This window comes from Hevea brasiliensis, chromosome 15, assembly GCF_030052815.1.
Source record: "Hevea brasiliensis isolate MT/VB/25A 57/8 chromosome 15, ASM3005281v1, whole genome shotgun sequence".
Taxonomy (NCBI): domain Eukaryota; kingdom Viridiplantae; phylum Streptophyta; class Magnoliopsida; order Malpighiales; family Euphorbiaceae; genus Hevea; species Hevea brasiliensis.
Genome location: NC_079507.1, coordinates 30,416,506 through 30,439,209, shown reverse-complemented (window position 1 = coordinate 30,439,209; position 22,704 = coordinate 30,416,506). Strand labels below are relative to the sequence as shown.

General features: G+C 35.7%; 1 non-coding gene across 1 annotated transcript; it reads right to left on the bottom strand.

Annotated features, from left to right (window-relative positions):
- Nucleotides 1–679: 679 nt before the first annotated feature.
- On the bottom strand, nt 680–786 carry LOC131174304 (small nucleolar RNA R71). Its single transcript, XR_009144552.1, has one exon. It is a non-coding gene; the product is annotated as a small nucleolar RNA R71 (small nucleolar RNA).
- Between the last annotated feature and the right edge of the window lie 21,918 nt (nt 787–22,704).

Here is a 22,704-nt window from a genome sequence, read left to right as displayed (position 1 = left end):
TTGTAAAACCATTGAAATAAGTTTTTAGCGCTGTTACCGGGGATTTTTTGCTTTAGCAATATCAAGCGATAGGCAATTTAGCTGATTTAGGCAATTATATTTATTATTTTATTTTATTTTACTGGTTGTATTTCTCTTCTTTTCTCTTAGGTGCCCAATCTAGTATATAACCAGAACAAGGCTAGAAGAAGAAATTTTGGACTGTGATCAGGAGATAGACAGAACTCTGAGAGCCATCAGGAGGGAAAGGAAACATCAAGAGCACGGTCAAAGAGATCCTGAAATTCCAACCATGGTCAATAATAATGACAGACCAAGACTCTTTAGAGATTATGGAGCTCCATCTATCCAAGGATTTTAGCCCAGTGTCACTAAACGCACAGTGGAAGCCAATAACTTTGAATTAAAACCAACATGGCTCCAAATGATTCAATAAACCCAGTTTGTAGGTTCACCAACAGAAGACCCACACTATCACCTCCCATGCTTTCTTGCCCTATGTGACACATTCAAGATGAATGGAGTGTCTGATTAAGCAATAAGACTCAGAGCATTCCCATTCTCCCTTCTGGACAGAGCAAGGAAGTGGTTAATCTCTTAACTGGCTAGAACGTTCACCACTTGAGAAAACCTCTCTCAAGCTTTTCTAGCAAGGTATTTTCCACCTGTAAAGACTATAAAACTGAGGCTTTAGCTCAACACCTTCAAACAAAAGGAAGGAGAATCACTCTATGACGCATGGGAAAGATATAAAGACCTGCAGAGGGAATGACCACACCATGGCATAGAGGATAGGGTATTAGTGCAAAATTTCTATAATGGGTTACTACCTTTTACAAGGAGCAACCAGCAACCAGCAATGAATCAATCAACTTTTGATCAAATCACACTATTAAATCAGATATTAAACAATCTAAATGGCAAATATAGTGGCTCTGATACCAATTGAAGTAGCGGAAGCAAGAAATTATTAGATTAGAACATTGAATTCAAAAAATTTTCTTCTACGGTCTCATGCATCATGCAAGATTCATTATGTGCCTAATTGGTTTTAATGTTCAATTGCATATTAAAACACTTTTGATATATATTAGAATATACATTTTCCATTTAAGATTTTAGAATTAACAAATTAATTCAATAGAACCCTAAATTGATACAAGAATATGTGTACTAACCTTTTGATGCACTATAGATGTGATTGGTACCTTTGTGAAGCACCTAGGACCCCAAATGTTGTCTCTCTAGCTTGTCCACAGCAAGATCACCAATGGGTAGCCCCTAAACCAGCTTCTCAAGTCTTTGAAGGAGCGAAAGTATGAATATTGTTAGATTAAAACATTGAATTCAAAAATTTTCTTCTAGGGTCTCATGCATCATGCAATATTCATTATGTACCTAATTGATTTCAATGTTCAATTGCATATTAAAACACTTTTAATATGTATTTAGATCTACATTTACCATTTAAGATTTTTGAATTAACAGATTAATTCATTAGAACCCTAGATTAATACAAGAATATGTGCACTAACTTTTTAATGTACTGTAGATGTGTTTGGTACCTTTGGGAAGCACCTAGGACTCCAAATGTTGTCTCTTTAGTTTGTCCACACCAAGATCGCAACCCTTTGAACAGCTTCTCAAGCTTTTCCAACCAATTAGAAATTAGGGATTTGCCTTTAGAGAGGTTGTAGATGTATGTAGGACACTAGAAATAATTTCTAGCAATTTTAACTCAAGAGAATATGGGCAATTCTCTTTAAATTGATGAGAGAAGAAGAAGAAGAGAGGAAGAAAGCTTCAAGGGTGGTGGCACCTCTTTGACAAAAATCAGAATGTTATGTTATTCTTTCATAACATCACATTATATAATTAGGTCATCACTTAAAACCCTTGCCACATGTCATTTTTTGATTGCACCTTAATTTTAATTGATCTAATCACATTAAGCCGAGTGTCAAAGCTAGGTTTAATCTTGACTTTGATCATCATGCATGATTGGAAGAAAAATGGCAACCTTATATATGGTGCCATGTGTCACCATCTCATGGTACCATGTGTCACCATCTCATGGTGTCACATGTCACCCTATGAAATGACCAAATTATCCTTATGTTGTAATTTTGAGTTTTCAATCCAAAATAATTATTTCTCCTCTTCTAATCAATTTATATCAAATATAAATTAATTAATTAATCTCTTTTAATTAATTTCTCATAATTAAATTAACATTTAAACATTTTAAATATAAATTTAACTTATGCTATCCATCCAATAACCTAAATTTGGTTTCAAGTCATGCTAGGGACTTTGTAGTCTTATTGCAAACCAAACCTATTTAATTAATCAATTAAACTATTTAATTAATCAATTAAATCACATTTAACTTGATGATTATCTTGTGTATGTATGTGACTCACTAGGCTCATCACTAATTGGTAATGAGATATGATATTAACTGTTAATATCATCAGAACTCTTTCTTACCAAAAATGATTTCTCTAAATCATTTAGGCACCCCATAAACCATGGTTAACACCTAACATAGCATGCCATGGCCACCCAATCAGTAATAAGGAATACCTTAAATGAACCTTTTATCATATGTTACCATGCATTAGAATCTCTCTGTTACAAAATCCCAATTCGAGCTGGAGTCTTGGTTTATGTCATGCACCATTTGCTATGAATATTATTTTCTCTTTTAATTCTAATTCTTGATTAAAAAGATTTTCTCATTAAAAACTATTTTCTGATTAAATCTATCTATCCTGGCCAATAACTTGAAACATCAAGAACAATTAAATGAACATAGGATTTTATTTCTATTTATTTAGGGTAACAGATTCCATCTTGATCAACACCTACCTCCATATGTAACTAGTAAGAGCTAGCACATGCCCATATACCCATACACAGTACAAGTATGAAAGTAGTATCAAACTCAAACCACCTATAGACAAGATAACTGTGTTGTCTCAGGTCTAAAGATTATATGCACTGATATGATTTATGACAATGCATTGACAAGAGTAAACTCCACGTGCTTGTCATAAGTGTCATTGGTTCGGCCTACTTATCATGTATAAGTGCCTATCATATTTGTTATATGGCATGAGACTCACCATTCCATCTTATTTATATCTCATATAAATACCTTGGGAACAAACATGAATACAAACTTTTTGGATAAGTCATGTCTTGTGTGAAGTATCCTCGATTATGAATCAATTTATGATACTTTGTGCTAAAAATACTGTCACTCATATTCTTAACAACTTAATAATAGAATTTCTAACAAAATATCAATGGACCTTTTCTATTACACATAAATATATTATGTAAATGAAAAAGTGAAATTGCCTTTTTATTAATAAACATGTACAAGATACGTACTAAATGATATGCTCTAGGGCATACTACTAACAATCTCCCACTAGCACTAGAGCCATTCATTACAATAACTTAGACCCATCTTCTCAAGATGTCGGTCTAACTGAGCTTGTGACAAAGGCTTAGTGAATGGATCAGCTAGATTTTCAGCTGATGCTATTTTCTGCATGGCTACATCGCCTTGCCCAACTATCTTTCTGATAATGTGGTAGCGCCTTTCTATGTGCTTGGATTTCTATTGAGACCGGGGTTCCTTAGCCTGTATGACTGCTCCATTATTGTCACAGTGGAGTGGAACTGTTGACTCAATAGAAGGAACTACTGCAATTTCTATCATGAACTTCTTTATCTAAACAACTTCCTTTGTAGCATCTGATACAGCAATATACTCAGCCTCTATAGTGGAATCTGCAATCGTACTCTGTTTGGAACTCTTCCAACTGACTGCACCTCCATTACAAATGAACACATACCCAAAAGTAGACTTTCAATCATCGATATCTGATTGGAAATCAGAATTAGTATAACCATCTAATTAAACTAATAGCACATATATCAAGAATATCAAGAATAAATCCTTAGTTCTTCTCAAGTACTTAAGGATATTCTTAACAGCTATCCAGTGTTCCAAACCTGGATTAGATTGAAACCTGCTAGTTAAACTAATAGCACATGCGATATCCAGCCTAGTACATAACATTGCATACATCAAACTTCTAATAGCTGAAGCATATGGAATCCTGGCCATTTTATCTTTTTCCTCAGGTGTCTTTGGAGACATCTCTTTAGAAAGGTGGATACCATGTCTCACTGGTAACAATCCTCTCTTGGAATCAAGCATGTTAAACCTCTTTAACACCTTTTCCAAGTATAGACTTTGGGATAAACCAATTATTCTTTTTGCTCTATCTCTATAGATGTGAATCCCAAGAATTTAGGTTGCCTCCCCTAAGTCTTTCATGGAGAATGTATTTGACAATCATACCTTTGTAGCTGTCAACATACCTGTGTCATTACCCATCAATAAAATGTCATCTACATATAAGATAAGGAAAGTGACAGCACTATCACTAACCTTCTTATATACACATGGTTCATCCTCATTTTTTATAAAACCAAATGAATTAATGGCTTCATCAAAATAGATGTTCCAACTCCTTGAAGCTTGTTTCAACCCATAAATGGATCACTTTAGCTTGCATACTTTGGAACCATGTTGGGATTCAAAACCCCTAGGTCGTTCCATGAAAATGTTTTCTTCAATGTATCCATTGAGAAAAGCTGTTTTGACATCCATCTACCAAATTTCATAATCATAGTATGCAACTATTGCTAATAGAATCCTAATTGATTTAAGCATGGCAACAGGCGAGAAAGTCTCCTCATAGTCGATTCTTTGCCTTTGGCGAAACCCTTTTGCTACTAGCCTTGCTTTATAGGTCTCTACCTTTCCATCAAAACTAATTTTCTTCTTGAAAAACCCATTTGTTCTCTATAGGTACAATACCTTCAAGTGGGTCAACAAGATCCTGAACTTAATTCTTATACATGGAATCAATCTCGGATTTCATAGCATCAATCCATTTTGCAGAGTCTATATCTGATATCACTTCTTCATAGGTTAGTGGATCATCTACATGATCTACTTCTTCATGAGTAAATAACTCTTGTTCTTCTTCATGAAGAAAACCATATCTCACTGGTGGGTGAGATATGCTGGTTGATCTGCGAGGAATCACAGTAGATGTTTCATCAATAGGCGTAGCTTGACTAGGTGGATCTATATCCATCTGATTTGTTGGTTGGTCAGAATTCTCCAATTCTAACTCCATTTGCCTTCCTTTGCCTCCTTCTTGAACAAACTGTTGTTCAAGATGTAACATCCTCACTTTAACTAGTCCATACAGCCTACTGTTTCGGTGACCAATGTCAGTCTGGGCAGCTAGAATGTTTGAAATTATAATTACAATAAAGTGGAGAGTTATAAAGAAACTAAATAATATTGATAAAAATCAAGGAAAATTTATAGGAATGAAATATACTAAAGTTAAACGAGCCGAAACCCTAGGGATGAGTAACCCGAAAGGGAAAGTGACGGTAAAGGTCGTTAGCAACCCTAGACCCAGGGAAAATTTCATGAAATAATTTTTAGGACCTCAGGGAAGGATTATTGGGGTTCCAATGACAATAAAATGTTAAGAAAATATAAGGAAAATTTAATCAATCGGTACACACAACTTTGGCTCGTTAAGCCAAACGGAGGGCATTTTGATCATTTTGTCTTTAGAGTTGATTTTTGACCACCTTGTCTATTTATGAAAGTGAATTATATGACATAAAATATGAACAAATATTGATGAAAATTATTTAAAAATGAATAGGAAAGGAAAGAAAAGAAAATGAAAGAAATTTAGCTTTATTACATAAGCATGAGGTCATTAAAATCTTTGGCCAATCAAAATTCAAGAAACACAATTATAACACATTAAAAATAAAGAAAAGAGGGCAGAAATCTGGAACAAACCAGCAGCCCTCTCCCTTCCTCAAAACGTCACCTATGCTCTCTCCCTCACCCCTCCATTAACAAGCTTCCAAACCTTCATTTTTCCTAGTTTTCTTTCAATAAAAACCCTAAGTGTTAACACAAAAGCTTACTCTTTCATCTTGGTGAATCTTTTGGGAGCAAAAAGGAAGTGTTAAAGAAGAGTTCTTGCAAGTTTGAATTTCTCTCCATTAGAGGTTAGTGACTTAACTTGTTTTTTTTCTTTCAATTTATGTTGGAGGAGTATGATTTAGTTTAAATTTACAAAGGAATTTAATAAATAACATGTGTATGCCCATGCCAGATTTTTGGCAGCCTTGGACGTGGTAAGGTTTTGAGGATTTCATGGAACTAGAAATACTAGTATGGCTGCCTTAACATTAGTCTCTTAAGTGAAATGGTGAAATGTAAGTTTAATGCATGATTTGAGATGTTAAGGCTAGGGTTTGGGCATGAAATGGAGACTTTGAGCATGTAATGGTGAAAGTAAGTTTTAATGGTGAATTAGTGACCATTTGGTTATGTGTAAACAAGAAATGAAGTGGTTTGTTTAGAGGGAATTGAAGTTAGTGTGGCTGCACTTGGTGACCTGCAGGACTAGGCATAAGTCCAGCAGGTTTGGGCAGCAATAACTAGAGTTATAGAGGTTCAATTGGTGCAAGACCAATTGGACATGAAACTAGACACATAATGGCACGACTTTGGTGAAGAAACCATGCCCAGAAAACCAAACCAAGTTGACCTAAAGATTGCCCTAATCCGGGTGACCTGCATTCTGCCTGGGCAAAATGACCAAATGAACAGTGTTTAGTCATTTGGCCATAACTTAGTGTAGAAAGGTCCAATTGACCTAACTTTTACCAGCAACAAGCTGAGATATAGACCTACAGCTTTCATGAAGAAACCTAAACCAAATTATGACCATAACATATTCAAAAAGTGACCTGAAGTCACTACTCAAAATACTATAGATTTGGTCAGTCCAGAAAATCTGGAAAATTTATAATCCGGTTAGTTGTGGTTTTTGGGCTACAAAACTCCAAATGGAGTGATTCAAAAAAGAAAATGTAACTAGACAAAATAAGGAATAACTTTCATGTTGACCACTTTGCTAAATTCTCATTGCAAAAATGACTAATGGAATAGTAAACACAAAGCTTGAAATCTGAAAATTTTGAACAATTAACATTAAGCTTGGAAATGGTATTGGCAACCAATAACAATAATTTTAGAATGCAAAATGTGGTATGTTGGGGATATTATAACCAACGTACCTATTATCCATGCAAAAGTTAACATTTTTATTGACTAATGAAATGAATAGTAACACCTAAACTAGAATTTCAACAATTGTATAATTTAAGAATGTAACATGACCTAGTACACCTAGCAAGATTGGTTTGGATAGGTTTGCATGCCAATAGGGTTCTGTTAGCAGTACTGTCTTAATAGTATGCTCTAGAGCATATCATTTAATATGTATCTTGTGCATATTTTTATTAATAAAAGGCATTTCCACTTTTTCGCTTACATAAAATATTTATGTGTAATAGAAAGGGTCCATTGATATTTTGTTAGAAATTCTATTCTTAAGTTGTTAAGAATATGAGTGACAGTATTTTTAGTACAAAGTATCATAAATAGGTTCACAATCGAGGATACTTCATAATAAGGACATGACTTATCTAGAAAGATTTTATTCATGTTTGTTACTAAGTTATTTATATGAGATATAAATAAGATGGAATGGTGAGTCTCATGCCATATAGCAAACATGATAGGCACTTATAAATGAGAAGTAGGCCGAACCAGTGACACTTATGACAAGCACATAGAGTTTACTCTTGTCAATGTTTTGTCATAAATCATATTAGTGCATATAATCTTTAGACCAGAGATAGCACAGCTATCTTGTATATAGGTAATTTGAGTTTGATACTGCTTTCATACTTATACTGTGTATGGGTATATGGGCATGTGTTGGCTCCTACTAGTTATGTATGGAGATAGGTGTTGATCAAGATGGAATCTGTTCCTCTAAATAAATAGAGATAAAATCCTATGTTCATTTAATTGTTCTTTATGTTTCAAGTTCCTGGCTAGGACTAATAGATTTATTCAGAAAAGAGTTTCTGATGAGAAAATCTTTTTAATCAAGAACTGGAATTAAAAGATAACATAATATTCATAGCAAATAGAGTTTGACATAAACCATGACTCTAGCTAGAGTTGAGATTTTGTAACAGAGAGATTCTAGTGCATGGTAACATATGATTATAGGTTCATTTAAGGTAAACCTTATTACTAATTAGGTGGCCATGGCATGCTATGCTAGGTGTTAACTATGGTCTACGAGGTGCATAAAATGATTTAGAGAAATTATTTATGGTAAGAAAGAGTTCTGATGATATTAAGAGTTGATATCATATCTCATTGCCAATTAGTGATGAGCCTAGTAAATCACACGCATACACAAGTTATCACCTAATTAAATATGATTTAATTAATTAATTAAAGAGTTTAATTGATTAATTAAATAGGTTTGGTTTGCAATTAGATTGCAAAGTCCCTAGCATGACTTGAAACCAAATCTAGATTATTGGATGTATAGTATAAGTTAAATTTATATTAAAAGTATTTAAATATGAATTTAATTAATGAGAAATTAATTAATAGAGATTAATTAATTAATTTATATTCGATATAAATTGATTAGAAGAAGAGAAATAATTATTTTGGGTTAAGAAATCAAAATTAAGACATAGGGGCATTTTGGTCATTTCACAGGGTGACATGTGGCAGCATGAGATGGTGACATATGGCATTACACATAAGCTTGCCAAATGTCTTTTAATCATGTAAAATGATTAAAATTAAGATTAAATATAGGTTTGACACTTGGCACAATGTGATTGGGTCAATTAAACCTAGAACCGATCAGAGGGTGACATGTAGCAAGGGTTTAATGTGTTGACCTAGCTATATAAGTGTTGTTATGAATTAAAAATAAGACAACCAGCAGCCACTCCTCCTTTGTCACACCATTTTGAGGCTCTCTATCTCTTCTTCTTCATCTCTCATCAATTCAAAGAGATTAGCCATCAATCTCTTGAATTAAATAGTTTCTAGTGTCCTGTTTACATCTTTAATCTCTTAAAAGGTAGAACTTGATTTTCTAAATAATAGAAAAAGCCTTAGAAGCTGTTCAAGGGCTGCCATAGTTGTTCTTGGTGCGGACAAGCTAGAGGAACAACATCTGGTGTCCTGAAGACGCATATCAAAGGCGCAAATACGCTGCAGTGCATCAAGAGGTTAGTGTGTTTATTCTTGATTTAATCTAGGGTTCTAAAATTAATCTGATTAATTTTAAAATCTTAAATAGCAAATACAGATCCAAAAACATATTAAAAGAGTTTTAATATGTTGTTTATCATTGAAATCAAATAGATAAAAATAAATCTTACATGATGCATGTGACCCTAGGTGAAAATTTTGAATTCAATGGCATAAACTTGTGTTTTTCACGCTTCCGTTCCTTCAATTGGTATCAGAGCCACTATATTTGCCATTTAGGTTGTTGATTATGTAACACCCCTAAGTTCAGCAGTGCGTTCTGTTGCTCCGGTGACCAGTGTTGTCCGGACTGTAACATCCTCCCGGTAGCAATTCCGTACATTCTACTGTTCCAGTGACCGGTGTCGGTCCGGACAGCTAGAAAGTCCAGAAAAATATTCAAATCAAAGTGAGGGACCATAATTAACTCAAATATTAATGAGAAAAATTTAGTAAAAATTTTATAAATAAAATACAGTTAAGTCAAAAGAGCCGATGCCCAAGCGATGGGTAACCAGAGGTAAGTTGCGGTTCTCGCAACGAGGAGCCCTAGACCCGGGGGAAAAATTATAAAATAATTTTTGAGACTCCAGAGAAGGGTCATTGAGGTTCCTATGGCATTAGAATGCTAAGAAAATATTTAGAAAAATTTTTCAACCGGTACAGACAATTTTGACCCGTTAAGCCAAACGGAGGGCATTTTGGTCATTTCGCCTTCCGAGGTGATTTTTGGCCGACTTGTCCAGTCGAGTAAATAATTATTATGAACTAAAATATGAATAAATATTGCTAAAAATTAAATTGAAATGTGGTAGAAAAGAAAAGCAAAGAAAAATCAAAATAACGCAAATAATGACATCACATGATGTCACTCACTCACTCCCAACCAATCACAAGTTAATAAGCTTTATTAAAACACTTAAAAGAGTCAAAGAAGCTCAAGATCATGAAGAAAATAATTAACGAAATGCATGAAGAAGTTAATATCATAAAACATGATTAGCCCTCGACTAAACAATAAGTTAGTAATTATTCAGTTCTTATGAACACAATGGCTAAGAAATTATGATTTTTATTTGCATATTATTTCTTTCTATTTTATTATTTGCACCACTAAGCTTTATGCTTAGCGCGTCGCTTTTGCAACGCGTAGGTACTGAAGATTTGGACAGAGGGCCCGGTAGACCACAGATTGGGTAAGGCCATTCACAGTTCTGCATAGTGTCCATGTCACCTCAACTTCCACAGTGCATTGGTAGGACACTAGGTCCCATTTTGTATTTTGAGATTTTTGTAAATTTGGTAATTAAACTCTTATTTTATCATGTGTATTTGAAACAAATGTAATATAATTTTGTATTAATGTAAGTACTTGTAATTTGTGATTATAAATCACATGTGAGAATTTATTTATGATTTGAGTCTAATGATGATGCGAAAAGACAAATAGAGGAATCGTTAAGAAATTGCTGTAACTTGATGTGATACAAAATGTGAATTGTATATGAGTACCATGAGATGAATGATTGAGAAATAAATGAAATTGCTGAAATTATTCTGAGACTTTGTTGATAATTGGAGTTGGGATTGATTGAATATGATCATAGGAAGTGTTTTTCACAGGTTCCGAAGAACTGTTTTCTCCATTTTTAGCCGGTATTCTGCCGGATTTTCTATAAAATTCTCGAAACCTCAAATAAATTATAATTTCGATAAATGGCTTAAATAAATTATATTTCACAAGTTATTTTCAAAACTATGATAAAAATGAATTAAGATAAAATAGAGTGCTCCGGCACACTGAGTGGCATAACTTGCTCGGCTACACTGTAGTCGGGTAAGGGGTGTCACATTTATTGGTATCAGAGCGCGGTTTAGGCGTTTCTGGACCTAGATAGATTGCATATCATGCATTGCATTCATAAGAGTCGAGGTGACACTATTACAGATCTGTATTTCCTGTTTATTTTAGGTTAAGGTATGGAATAAGAGAGTGAAGAGACAATGAGATAGCGAATGGAGATGAAAAGGAGACTATATTTAAGATGAAAAAGGATGAGTACATAACTGTTTGAGGATAGGATTGAGACTAAGGAGAAAGTGAAGTAGGATAACACGGAAAGGTGAAGAAATAAAGAGGTATTAGCTCCTTGGCTATTTACATTGGGTAAATTTCGAGGACGAAATTTAAATAAGAGGGGAAGAGTTGTAACATCCTCCCGGTAGCAATTCCGTACATTCTACTGTTCCGGTGACCGGTGTCGGTCCGGACAGCTAGAACGTCCGGAAAAATATTCAAATCAAAGTGAGGGACCATAATTAACTCAAATATTAATGAGAAAAATTTAGTAAAAATTTTAGAAATAAAATACAATTAAGTCAAAAGAGCCGATGCCCAAGCGATGGGTAACCAGAGGTAAGTTGCAGTTCTCGCAACGAGGAGCCCTAGACCCGGGGGAAAAATTATAAAATAATTTTTGGGACTCCAGAGAAGGGTCATTGAGGTTCCTATGGCATTAGAATGTCAAGAAAATATTTAGAAAATTTTTTCAATCGGTACAGACAATTTTGACCCGTTAAGCCAAACGGAGGGCATTTTGGTCATTTCGCCTTCCGAGGTGATTTTTGGCCGACTTGTCCAGTCGAGTAAATAATTATTATGAACTAAAATATGAATAAATATTGCTAAAAATTAAATTGAAATGTGGTAGAAAAGAAAAGCAAAGAAAAATCAAAATAATGCAAATAATGACATCACATGATGTCACTCACTCACTCCCAACCAATCACAAGTTAATAAGCTTTATTAAAACACTTAAAAGAGTCAAAGAAGCTCAAGATCATGAAGAAAATAATTAACGAAATGCATGAAGAAGTTAATATCATAAAACATGATTAGCCCTCGACTAAACAATAAGTTAGTAATTATTCAGTTCTTATGAACACAATGGCTAAGAAATTATGATTTTTATTTGCATATTATTTCTTTCTATTTTATTATTTGCACCACTAAGCTTTATGCTTAGCGCGTCGCTTTTGCAACGCGTAGGTACTGAAGATTTGGACAGAGGGCCCGGTAGACCACAGATTGGGTAAGGCCATTCACAGTGAGGCATAGTGTCCATGTCACCTCAACTTCCACAGTGCATTGGTAGGACACTAGGTCCCATTTTGTATTTTGAGATTTTTGTAAATTTGGTAATTAAACTCTTATTTTATCATGTGTATTTAAAACAAATGTAATATAATTTTGTATTAATGTAAGTACTTGTAATTTGTGATTATAAATCACATGTGAGAATTTATTTATGATTTGAGTCTAATGATGATGTGAAAAGACAAATAGAGGAATCGTTAAGAAATTGCTGTAACTTGATGTGATACAAAATGTGAATTGTATATGAGTACCATGAGATGAATGATTGAGAAATAAATGAAATTGCTGAAATTATTTTGAGACTTTGTTGATAATTGGAGTTGGGATTGATTGAATATGATCATAGGAAGTGTTTTTCACAGGTTCCGAAGAACTGTTTTCTCCATTTTTAGCTGGTATTCTGCCGGATTTTCTATAAAATTCTCGGAACCTCAAATAAATTATAATTTCGATAAATGGCTTAAATAAATTATATTTCACAAGTTATTTTCAAAACTATGATAAAAATGAATTAAGATAAAATAGAGTGCTCCGGCACACTGAGTGGCATAACTTGCTCGGCTACACTGTAGTCGGGTAAGGGGTGTCACACGGACAGCTAGGATGCCAAGAACTACACTTCAATAATGAGTGAGGAGACATAAAATAATGAAATACAAGAAAAGAAAATACAAGAAAAATAAAGGAAAAATAATAGCAAAGAAATGTGATCAAGTCAAGCGAGCCGGAAACCCTAGCGATGGGTGACCGCACCGGGAAGTCACGGCGTGGACCGTTGACTAGCCCTGGACTGCGGGGAACCCTGGAAAATATTTTTAGGACTCCAATAAATATTTGTTGAAGAATAAATATCATTAGAAATATCAAAGAAAAATTAAATAATTAGTACAAAGAAAAGTGAGAAATCGAAAAACGGACAAAACTCTGTGTTACCGAAAAATTGGGAATGCAACCCGAACAGGGGCATTATGGTCATTTGACATCCTGAATTATCTTTTGACCTAAACGTCCACTAAAAATAAATAGTATTACACTTAGAAAATAAAATGAAAAATTAGTTTAGTGGTACCTAATACAAATAGCCAAAAATGGAGTGAAAAATGTGTAAATAACACATTTAAGCATATTATATGATTTAAACATAGTTAGTGGACCACTAAGGATTTAATTAAACATAAAAATGTGCTGATGTAAGTCCACTAACCAGCTGAAACTTCATCTTCCCCAAGTTCTCCCAACATTGCCGAATTGAAGAAAATGAAAACCACCATGGCCGTTTTTCATGCAAGCTCATCTAACCACTCATTTCACTTCTAATCACTTAGGTTCCTTCATGAAAAAAGGTCTACACATCACAAGGAAGAGTTTGATACCAAATTTGAGAAGTTTAAGCAAGGTTTAACAAGCTCCAACTATAAGGAAGTTAGCATTTTTGAAGATAGCTTTGTTAAACTTTGTGTGCATGTTATGGGTGTTGAATTTGTGAAGGAAATTTTTAAGTTGAAGAGTTATTGAGATATCCATTTTTGGGCAGCCATGTAGTCATGTATTTGATGAGATAATTGTGCATATATTTGATGGGAAATGATGTTGGTTATGGTGATTTAATAACTTAGTGAATTACTTCATATGTATATGGTGATTTTGCATTTAGAATGGAAATTGATGAATTGTAGGACACTTTGGTGTTGAGGGACATTTTCGGCAGCCTTGGAACTCTTGGATAAGTATATGTGTTCATGAAGATATGGGCAGAATTGTGGCATTAAGGATAGATGGATATGTATATGAAATTGTTGTGTAAAGTGTATGTAAAAACTAGTAATGTTTATGTGTATGTGTAATTGTATTTGGACTTTGGAAATTAGAATTATATTTGGTGTGTTGAGGATAATTGTAATCTGCCCAAAGTGATGTTAATGTAAAGTGGAATATGTTTTTGGTAATGTACCAAAACAGATTTGGTAGGGAAGTAAACATATTGCAAGGTAAGTGTGTGATTGATGTGTGTTTAAGCAAGGTAACTAAGGGCAGTGTACATTTTAGCCAATAAGTTTAAATGTGTAACCTCAATTGGTATGAGACCAATTGGAGGTGGAACTAGGCACAAAATGTGCCAACTTTCATTGAGAAAGCATACCAAAATTCTGCTTGCAAGGTGACCTAAGAAAATTACCAATTCGGATTAGCTACAATTAGGACCTGAAAAATGACCAATTGGGCAGCAGTGAGTGTTTAGGCCATAACTCACTCAAAACAGGTCCAGTTGACCTGAAATTTTAACCATGAATAGTTAAGACCCATACCTACAAGTCTTATGAAGACACCAAAACCCATAAATGAGTAAGAGCCTTTGACGGTACAAGAAGAGAAGTGTTGGGAGACATCGACTTGCCACTCCAAATTGGCACATGCACCTTCAACGTCACATTCCAGGTGATGAGCATTGAACCGGCCTACACTATGTTGTTGGGGAGGACGTGGATCCATTCAGTGAATGCCTTTCCTTCAACCTTGCATCAGAAGATAAAGTACATCATGGACGGCAAAATCATCACTGTAAGAGGGGAAGAAGCCATTTTGGTCACCAAGCCACAATCACTTCCTTATGTGGAAGCGGCTGAGGAGTCGTTGGAAAGCTCCTTCCAGACCCTTGAACCACAAGAAACCAGAAATGAAGGGGCTATGGCTATGGTAGCCAAGATAATGTCGAGGAATGGGTATGAAGAAGGCAAAGGCCTAGGCGCCACATTACAAGGAATTGTTGAACCTATACCGGCTATCCAAAAGGTGGGCCATTGCGGTTTAGGATATGAGGTAGATGCCCTCATAGATGGATGAGGAATAGACTTCGGGATCAGAGATTTGACCAGAAAATCAGGAAAATGAAAGTAGTCCCGAGAATCACAGAGGTCTTCACTAAACCGGTCATCGAAAATCTGGCAGAAGTTGAAGAATCACCCGATGAACCATCCGTTGACGTCATCCACTTGGATTCCTTGTATGAGGCTCTAGTCTCGCCAATAGCTGAGGGGCAAGAGTTGGACAACTGGACAGCAGAGGACATCCCTGTACTTAATTTCGAGTAAAGTACCTTTGGTTATCTACACTTGATCATTTTGTCCATGATGGCAAGTGTAACATTGTAAATGGACCCTTTTCTTATGTCGTAAATCTTAATGAATTAATAACGCATTTATATCCAATTCTCTTTTTCTTTCCATTTGAATTCCATCCTTATAATATATTCTATTTTCGTTCATTCAGGACCATTCATCAATTAACATCTAATAATTTAATAGACTCAGAAATTCCTCTGGTTAATTTTGAAATCCCTATAACTGCCATTACTTCAAGTGATTCTGAGTTGGAGCTCACAGAAGAAAGGGATGAACCTTCCCTAGTGCCTTGTGGAGACGAAACGCGCACCATAAACTTAGGCACCGAAGAAGTAAAAAGGGAACTTAAGGTAGTGGAAAGTGAAGAATTGGGAGATATGATCAGTTTGCTCAGGGAATTCCTAGACTTATTTTCATGGAGCTATGATGATATGGTTGGTTCGGACCCCCTGATAGTGACGCATAAAATTCCCCTAATTCCGGGGATAGTCCCGGTAAAGCAGAAGCTGAGAAGAATGAATCCTGACACACTGCTCAAAGTTGGGGATGAGGTTAAGAAACATTATGATGCTGGATTCCTGGAAGTAGTCAAATATCCCCAATGGATAGCTAACGTTGTCCCGGTAATGAAGAAGGACGGGAGAGTTAGGGTATGTGTTGACTACAGGGATCTTAATAAAGCAAGCTTGAAAGATGATTTCCCTCTCCCTCACATTGATGTGTTAGTAGACAATGCTGCGGGACTGGGCAGGTGTTCGTGTATAGATGGGGCATCAGGGTATAATCAAATCCCAATGCATGAGGGAAACAAGGAGAAAACTGCCTTTATCACTCAATGGGGGGTATTTTGCTATCGGGTCATGCCTTTCGGGTTAAAGAATGCTGGAACAACCTACCAACGTGCCATGGTCACATTATTCCACGATATGATGCATAAAGAAGTGGAGGTATACGTGGATGATATGATCATTAAATCTAGGGGAGAAGAGAGTCATGTGCAGGTGATGAGGAAAGTATTCGAGAGACTCAGGAAATATCAGTTGAAACTAAACCCTGCCAAGTGCATATTCGGAGCTAGATCTGGGAAATTGTTGGGATTCATAGTGAGCGAGAAGGGAATAGAAGTTGATCCGGACAAAGTCCGAGCCATTCAAGAGATGCCATCCCCAAAAACAGAAAGAGAGGTACGCAGTTTCTTGGGGAAGTTGAACTACATATCAAGGTTTATCTCCAATCTCACCGCCAAAGCTGAGCCTATTTTTAGACTACTCCGAAAGAACAACACTACTCAATGGGATTCAATTTGTCAAGAGGCTTTTGAGAAAATCAAGCAGTACCTGTCAAACCCACCAGTATTGGTTCCACCAGTGGCTGGAAGGCCTCTGATTCTGTATATGACAGTCCAACAAAACTCAATGGGATGTGTTTTGGGGCAACATGATGATACCGGCCGAAAGGAAAGAGCTATTTATTACCTGAGCAAAAAGTTCAATGATTGTGAGTCAAGGTATTCTTTCCTAGAGAAAACTTACTGCGCACTAGCTTGGACAGCGAATCACCTCAAGCACTACATGTTGAATCACAAGACATGGTTCATTTCCAGAATGGATCCTATCAAGTATGTATTCGAAAGCCCATTCGTGTCGGGAAGGATAGCCAAATGGCAGGTCATACTATCTCAATATGACATTGTCTATATGACCCGGAAAGCGGTGAAGGGTAGCGTGATCGCTGATCTCCTGGCAGAAAACCCTATACAGAATTATGAAGCTCTGGATTTTGAGTTCCTTGATGAGCATATTAATGAAGTAGACTGCGGAGAAGAAGAGCCAGCTGATGTTTGGGAAATGTATTTCGACGGAGCTGTCAATTTGTCCGGTAATGGAATCGGAGCTGTATTGGTATCCCCGGATGGGAGACACTTTCCGATAGCTATTAAGTTGAGATTTGACTGCACCAACAACATTGCAGAATATAAAGCTTGTGTAATGGGTTTACAAGCGGCCATCGAAATGAAAGTCAGGAAGTTGGAAGTATATGGAGACTCAGCCCTGATCATTTATCAAGTCAAGGGAGAATGGCAAACTAAGGATCCGAAGCTAATCCCATATCAGAAGTACTTACTGGAGTTGATTAAGAAATTCGAAGAAATCTCTTTCACTCACCTTAGTCGAGACAAAAATCAATTTGCAGATGCCTTAGCCATCCTGGCTATTATGGCTCCAATGGAAGAAGGGCAAACGACTCAGGTGTTAAAGATTAAAGCAAGAAGTGAGACGGCTTACTGCTTCATGATCGAAGAAGAACCTGATGGTAAACCTTGGTACCATGACATCTTGCTCTACATCCGAATAAGAGAATTCCCTCCAGGGGCGAGCAAAAACGAAAAGAGGATGATTCGGAGATTAGCATTGGGATACTTCCCCAGTGGAGAAACCTTATACAAAAGGAGCTCTAACGGCGAATTGCTGAGATGTGTGGATGCAAAAGAGGCGAAGAAAATCCTTTTCGAGACTCACGAGGGAAATTGTGCTACCCATGCCAATGGGCATATGATGGCTAAGCAAATCATGCGACGGGGATATTTTTGGACTACAATGGAAAAGGATTGCATCGAGTATTTCCGAAAATGCCATAAATGTCAGATCTATGCAGATCCGATTAATGTTCCCCCTCACAAATTGTTCAACCTCATCTCACCATGGACTTTTGTAATGTGGGGCATCGATGTGATTGGTCCCATCAACCCTAAGGCGTCTAATGGGCACAGATTTATCCTAGTGGCAATCGACTATTTTTCTAAATGGGTTGAAGCGACTTCATATACCCACATCACACAGAACACTTTTCTCAAATTCCTCATAAATAATATTATCTGCCGACACGGTCTCCCCAATGAAGTCGTTACTGACAATGCCAAGAACTTGAATTGTCCAAAGATCCAGAAGTCGTGTGATCAATACAAAATTCGACACCTTCATTCCTCCCTAAACCGTCCCCAGATGAATGGAGCGGTGGAAGCCGCAAATAAAAATCTCAAAAGAATAATTCGAAAATGACGATCACCTATAGGGATTGGCATGATATGCTCCCTTACACTCTTCATGCATACCGGACCTCCGTAAGAACATCAACTGGGGCAACTCCGTACTCACTGGTCTACGGGATGGAAGCTGTATTGCATATTGAAGTTGAAATTCCTTCCCTAAGGATTCTGAAGGAATCAGGGATTGATGAGTCGGAATGGATCCAGTCAAGGATGGATCAATTAAACTTGCTGGATGAAAAGAGGCTAGCAGCAGCATGTCATGGGCAGTTGTACCAGAGAGGAATGGCTAGGGCATTTGACAAAAGTGTTCGCCCTCGCAAATTTCAACCCGGGGACCTAGTTCTGAAGAAAGTTCTCCCGAATCAAAATGATCCCCAGGGCAAATGGTCATCAGCCTACGAGGGACCCTACGTGGTTAATGAAGGAACGGAAGCGTGAAAAACACAAGTTTATACCATTGAATTCAAAAATTTTCACCTAGGGTCACATGCATCATGCAAGATTTATTTTTTTCTATTTGATTTCAATGATAAACAACATATTAAAACTCTTTTAATATGTTTTTGGATCTGTATTTTCCATTTAAGATTTTAAAATTAATCAGATTAATTTTAGAACCCTAGATTAAATCAAGAACGATTACACTAACCTCTTGATGCACTGCAGCGTGTCTGTGCCTTTGAGATTCATCTTCAGGACACCAGATGTTGTCCCTCTAGCTTGTCCACACCAAGAACACCTATGGCAGCCCTTGAACATCTTCTAAAGCCTTTTCTATTAATTAGAAATTCAAGTTCTGCGTTTTAAGATATTAGAGATGTAAACAGGACACTAGAAATAATTTCTAGTGTTCTTAATTCAAGAGATTGATGGCTAATCTCTTTGAATTGATGAGAGATGAAGAAGAATAGAGGGAGGGCTGCAAAATGGTGTGACCAAGGAGTGTGGCTGCTGGTTGTATTTTATTTTCTCATAACAACACTTAAATAGCTAGGTTAACACATTAAACCCTTGCCACATGTCACCCTTTGATTAGCTCTAGGTTTAAGTGACCCAATCACATTGTGCCAAGTGTCAAACCTATATGTAATCTTGATTTTAATCATCTTACATGATTAAAAAACATTTGGCAAGCTTATGTGTTATGCCATGTGTCACCATCTCATGGTGCCACGTGTCACACTGCAAAATGACCAAAATGCCCCTGTGTCTTAATTTTGAGTTCTCAACCCAAAATAATTATTTTTCTTCTTCTAATTAATTTATATAAAATATAAATTAATTAATTAATCTCTATTAATTAATTTCTCATTAATTAAATTCATATTTAAACACTTTAAATATAAATTTAACTTATATTATACATCCAATAATCTAGATTTGGTTTCAAGACATGCTAGGGACTTTGCAAACTAATTGCAAACCAAACTTATTTAATTAATCAATTAAACTCTTTAATTAATTAATTAAATCATATTTAATTAGGTGATAACTTGTGTATGTGTGTGACTTACTAGGCTCATCACTAATTGGCAATGAGACATGATATCAACTCTTAATATCATCAGAACTCTTTCTTACCATAAATGATTTCTCTAAATCATTTTATGAACCTCATAGACCATGGTTAACACCTAGCATAGCATGCCATGGCCACCCAATTAGTAATAAGGTTTACCTTAAATGAACCTATAATCATATGTTACCATGAACTAGAATCTCTCTGTTACAAAATCCCAACTCATGCTGGAGTCATGGTTTATGTCAAACTCCATTTGCTATGAATATTATGTTCTCTTTTAATTCCAATTCTTGATTAAAAGGATTTTTCTCATCAGAAACTCTTTTCTGAATAAATCTATCTGTCCTGGCCAGGAACTTGAAACATCAAGAACAATTAAATGAACATAGGATTTTATCTCTATTTACTTAGAGGAACAGATTCCATCTTGATCAACACCTACCTCCATATATAACTAGTAGGAGCCAACACATGCCCATATACCCATACACAGTACAAATATGAAAGCAGTATCAAACTCAAACTACCTATATACAAGATAACTGTGCTATCTCAGATCTAAAGATTATATGCACTGATATGATTTATGACAAAACATTTACAAGAGTAAACTCCATATGCTTGTCATAAGTGTCACTGGTTCGGCCTACTTATCATTTATAATTGCCTATCATGTTTGTTATATGACATGAGACTCACCATTCCATCTTATTTATATCTCATATAAATAACTTGGGAACAAACATGAATACAATCTTTTTCTGGATTAGTCATGTCCTTATTATGAAGTATCCTCGATTGTGAACCTATTTATGATACTTCGTGCTAGAAATATTGTCACTCATATTCTTAACAACTTAAGAATAATATTTCTAATAAAATATCAATGGACCTTTTCTATTACACATAAATATATTATATAGACGAAAAAGTGGAAATGCCTTTTATTGATAAAAATATGTACAAGATACATACTAAATGATATGCTCTAGGGCATACTACTAACAATCTCCCACTAGCACTAGAGCCATTCATTACAACACCTTAGACCCATCTTCTCAATATGTCGGTCTAACTGAGCTTGTGACAAAAGCTTAGTGAAGGGATCAGCTAGATTTTTCAGCTGATGTTATTTTTCTGTATGGCTATATCGCCTTGCCCAACTATATATCTGATAATGAGGTAGCGCATTTCTATGTGTTTGGATTTTGTGTGAGACCTTAGTTCCTAAGCCTGTATGACTGCTCCATTGTTGCCACAGTGTAGTGGAACTGCTGACTCAATGGAAGGATGTAACATCCCCACTATACGTGTTCTGTACATTCTATTGCTCCAGTAGTCAAATAACAATCCAGGAAAGTTAGGATGTCTGGAACTACACTTCGGTGATAGTGAACAGACATATAATGATGAAATAAATAAAAAGAAAATACAAGAAAAATTAAAGAAAAATGAAAGAGAGAAAATGAAACTAAGTTAAACGAGCCGGCACCGCAGCGATGGGTGACCACACTGGGAAGGCCGTTGCCGACCCTAGGACCGCAGGGAACCCTCAGAATTTAATTTCAGGAAGTAAGTAAAGGTATATTGAAATATAATTGACACTAGAATTATTAAAGAAAAATTAATAAATTAGTACAAAGAAAAATGAAAAATCGAGAAACAGACAAAAATCGGTATTACCGAAAAATTGAGAATATAACCCGAAGTGGGGTATTTTGGTCATTTGATACATAGTGTTGCCTTTTGACCTCAATCTCCATTAAAAATAAATGATATTACACTTAGAAAATGTCAAAGAAAAATTAGAAAGTTAGTATAAACGAAAAGTAAAAATTAAAGAAATCGGCGATACAAGGAGTAAATCGGTGTTACCGAAAAAGTCCGATCTTGACCCGAAGAGGGGCATTTTGGTCAATTGACACCTAGAGTTGATCTTTGACCTAAATATCCATGAAAAATAAGTAGTATTAAAATTTGAAAATGTCATGAAAATAAGAAGTTTTATACATAATGTAATTAAAAGAAATTATGGGGACATGATTAAAATAACCATAAGTTTAATTATTCTAATATTAACCTAAAGTGAGTGGTAAATATTATATTCATTAATCTACATTAGTGGAGGGTATAAATACTTAAGTGGACAGAAGTCATGACCCAAAAGCCTTCCATTCCTTTATCCAAACACCCATGGCCGAATTCAAGTTCTCCAAGCTTCATCCATGGATGCCCATATACAAGCCTTCATGCACCATTAATCAAGCCATCATTTCTTCAAGAGTCCTTCATTAAACTTGTTCTACACATCATGGGCAGCATGTAGGAAGCAAGAAAGAGGAGTTTTGGTGAAGTTTAATCAAGCCCAAGATGAGGTTAGTGCTTAATCTCCCCATTTTCTTTCATTAGATCTTGTTTTGAGCTTTGGGTGAGTTGATTTGTGAACAAAATTGAGTAAATTAATGTATATTTGGTGAGCCCTTCATTTCGGCAGCCAAGATATTCATGGGATTTTGATGTGTTTAAATGATGTAGATGAGTTTAAAGATGATGTTTGATATGGGTATATATATGGGAAGTGATAGG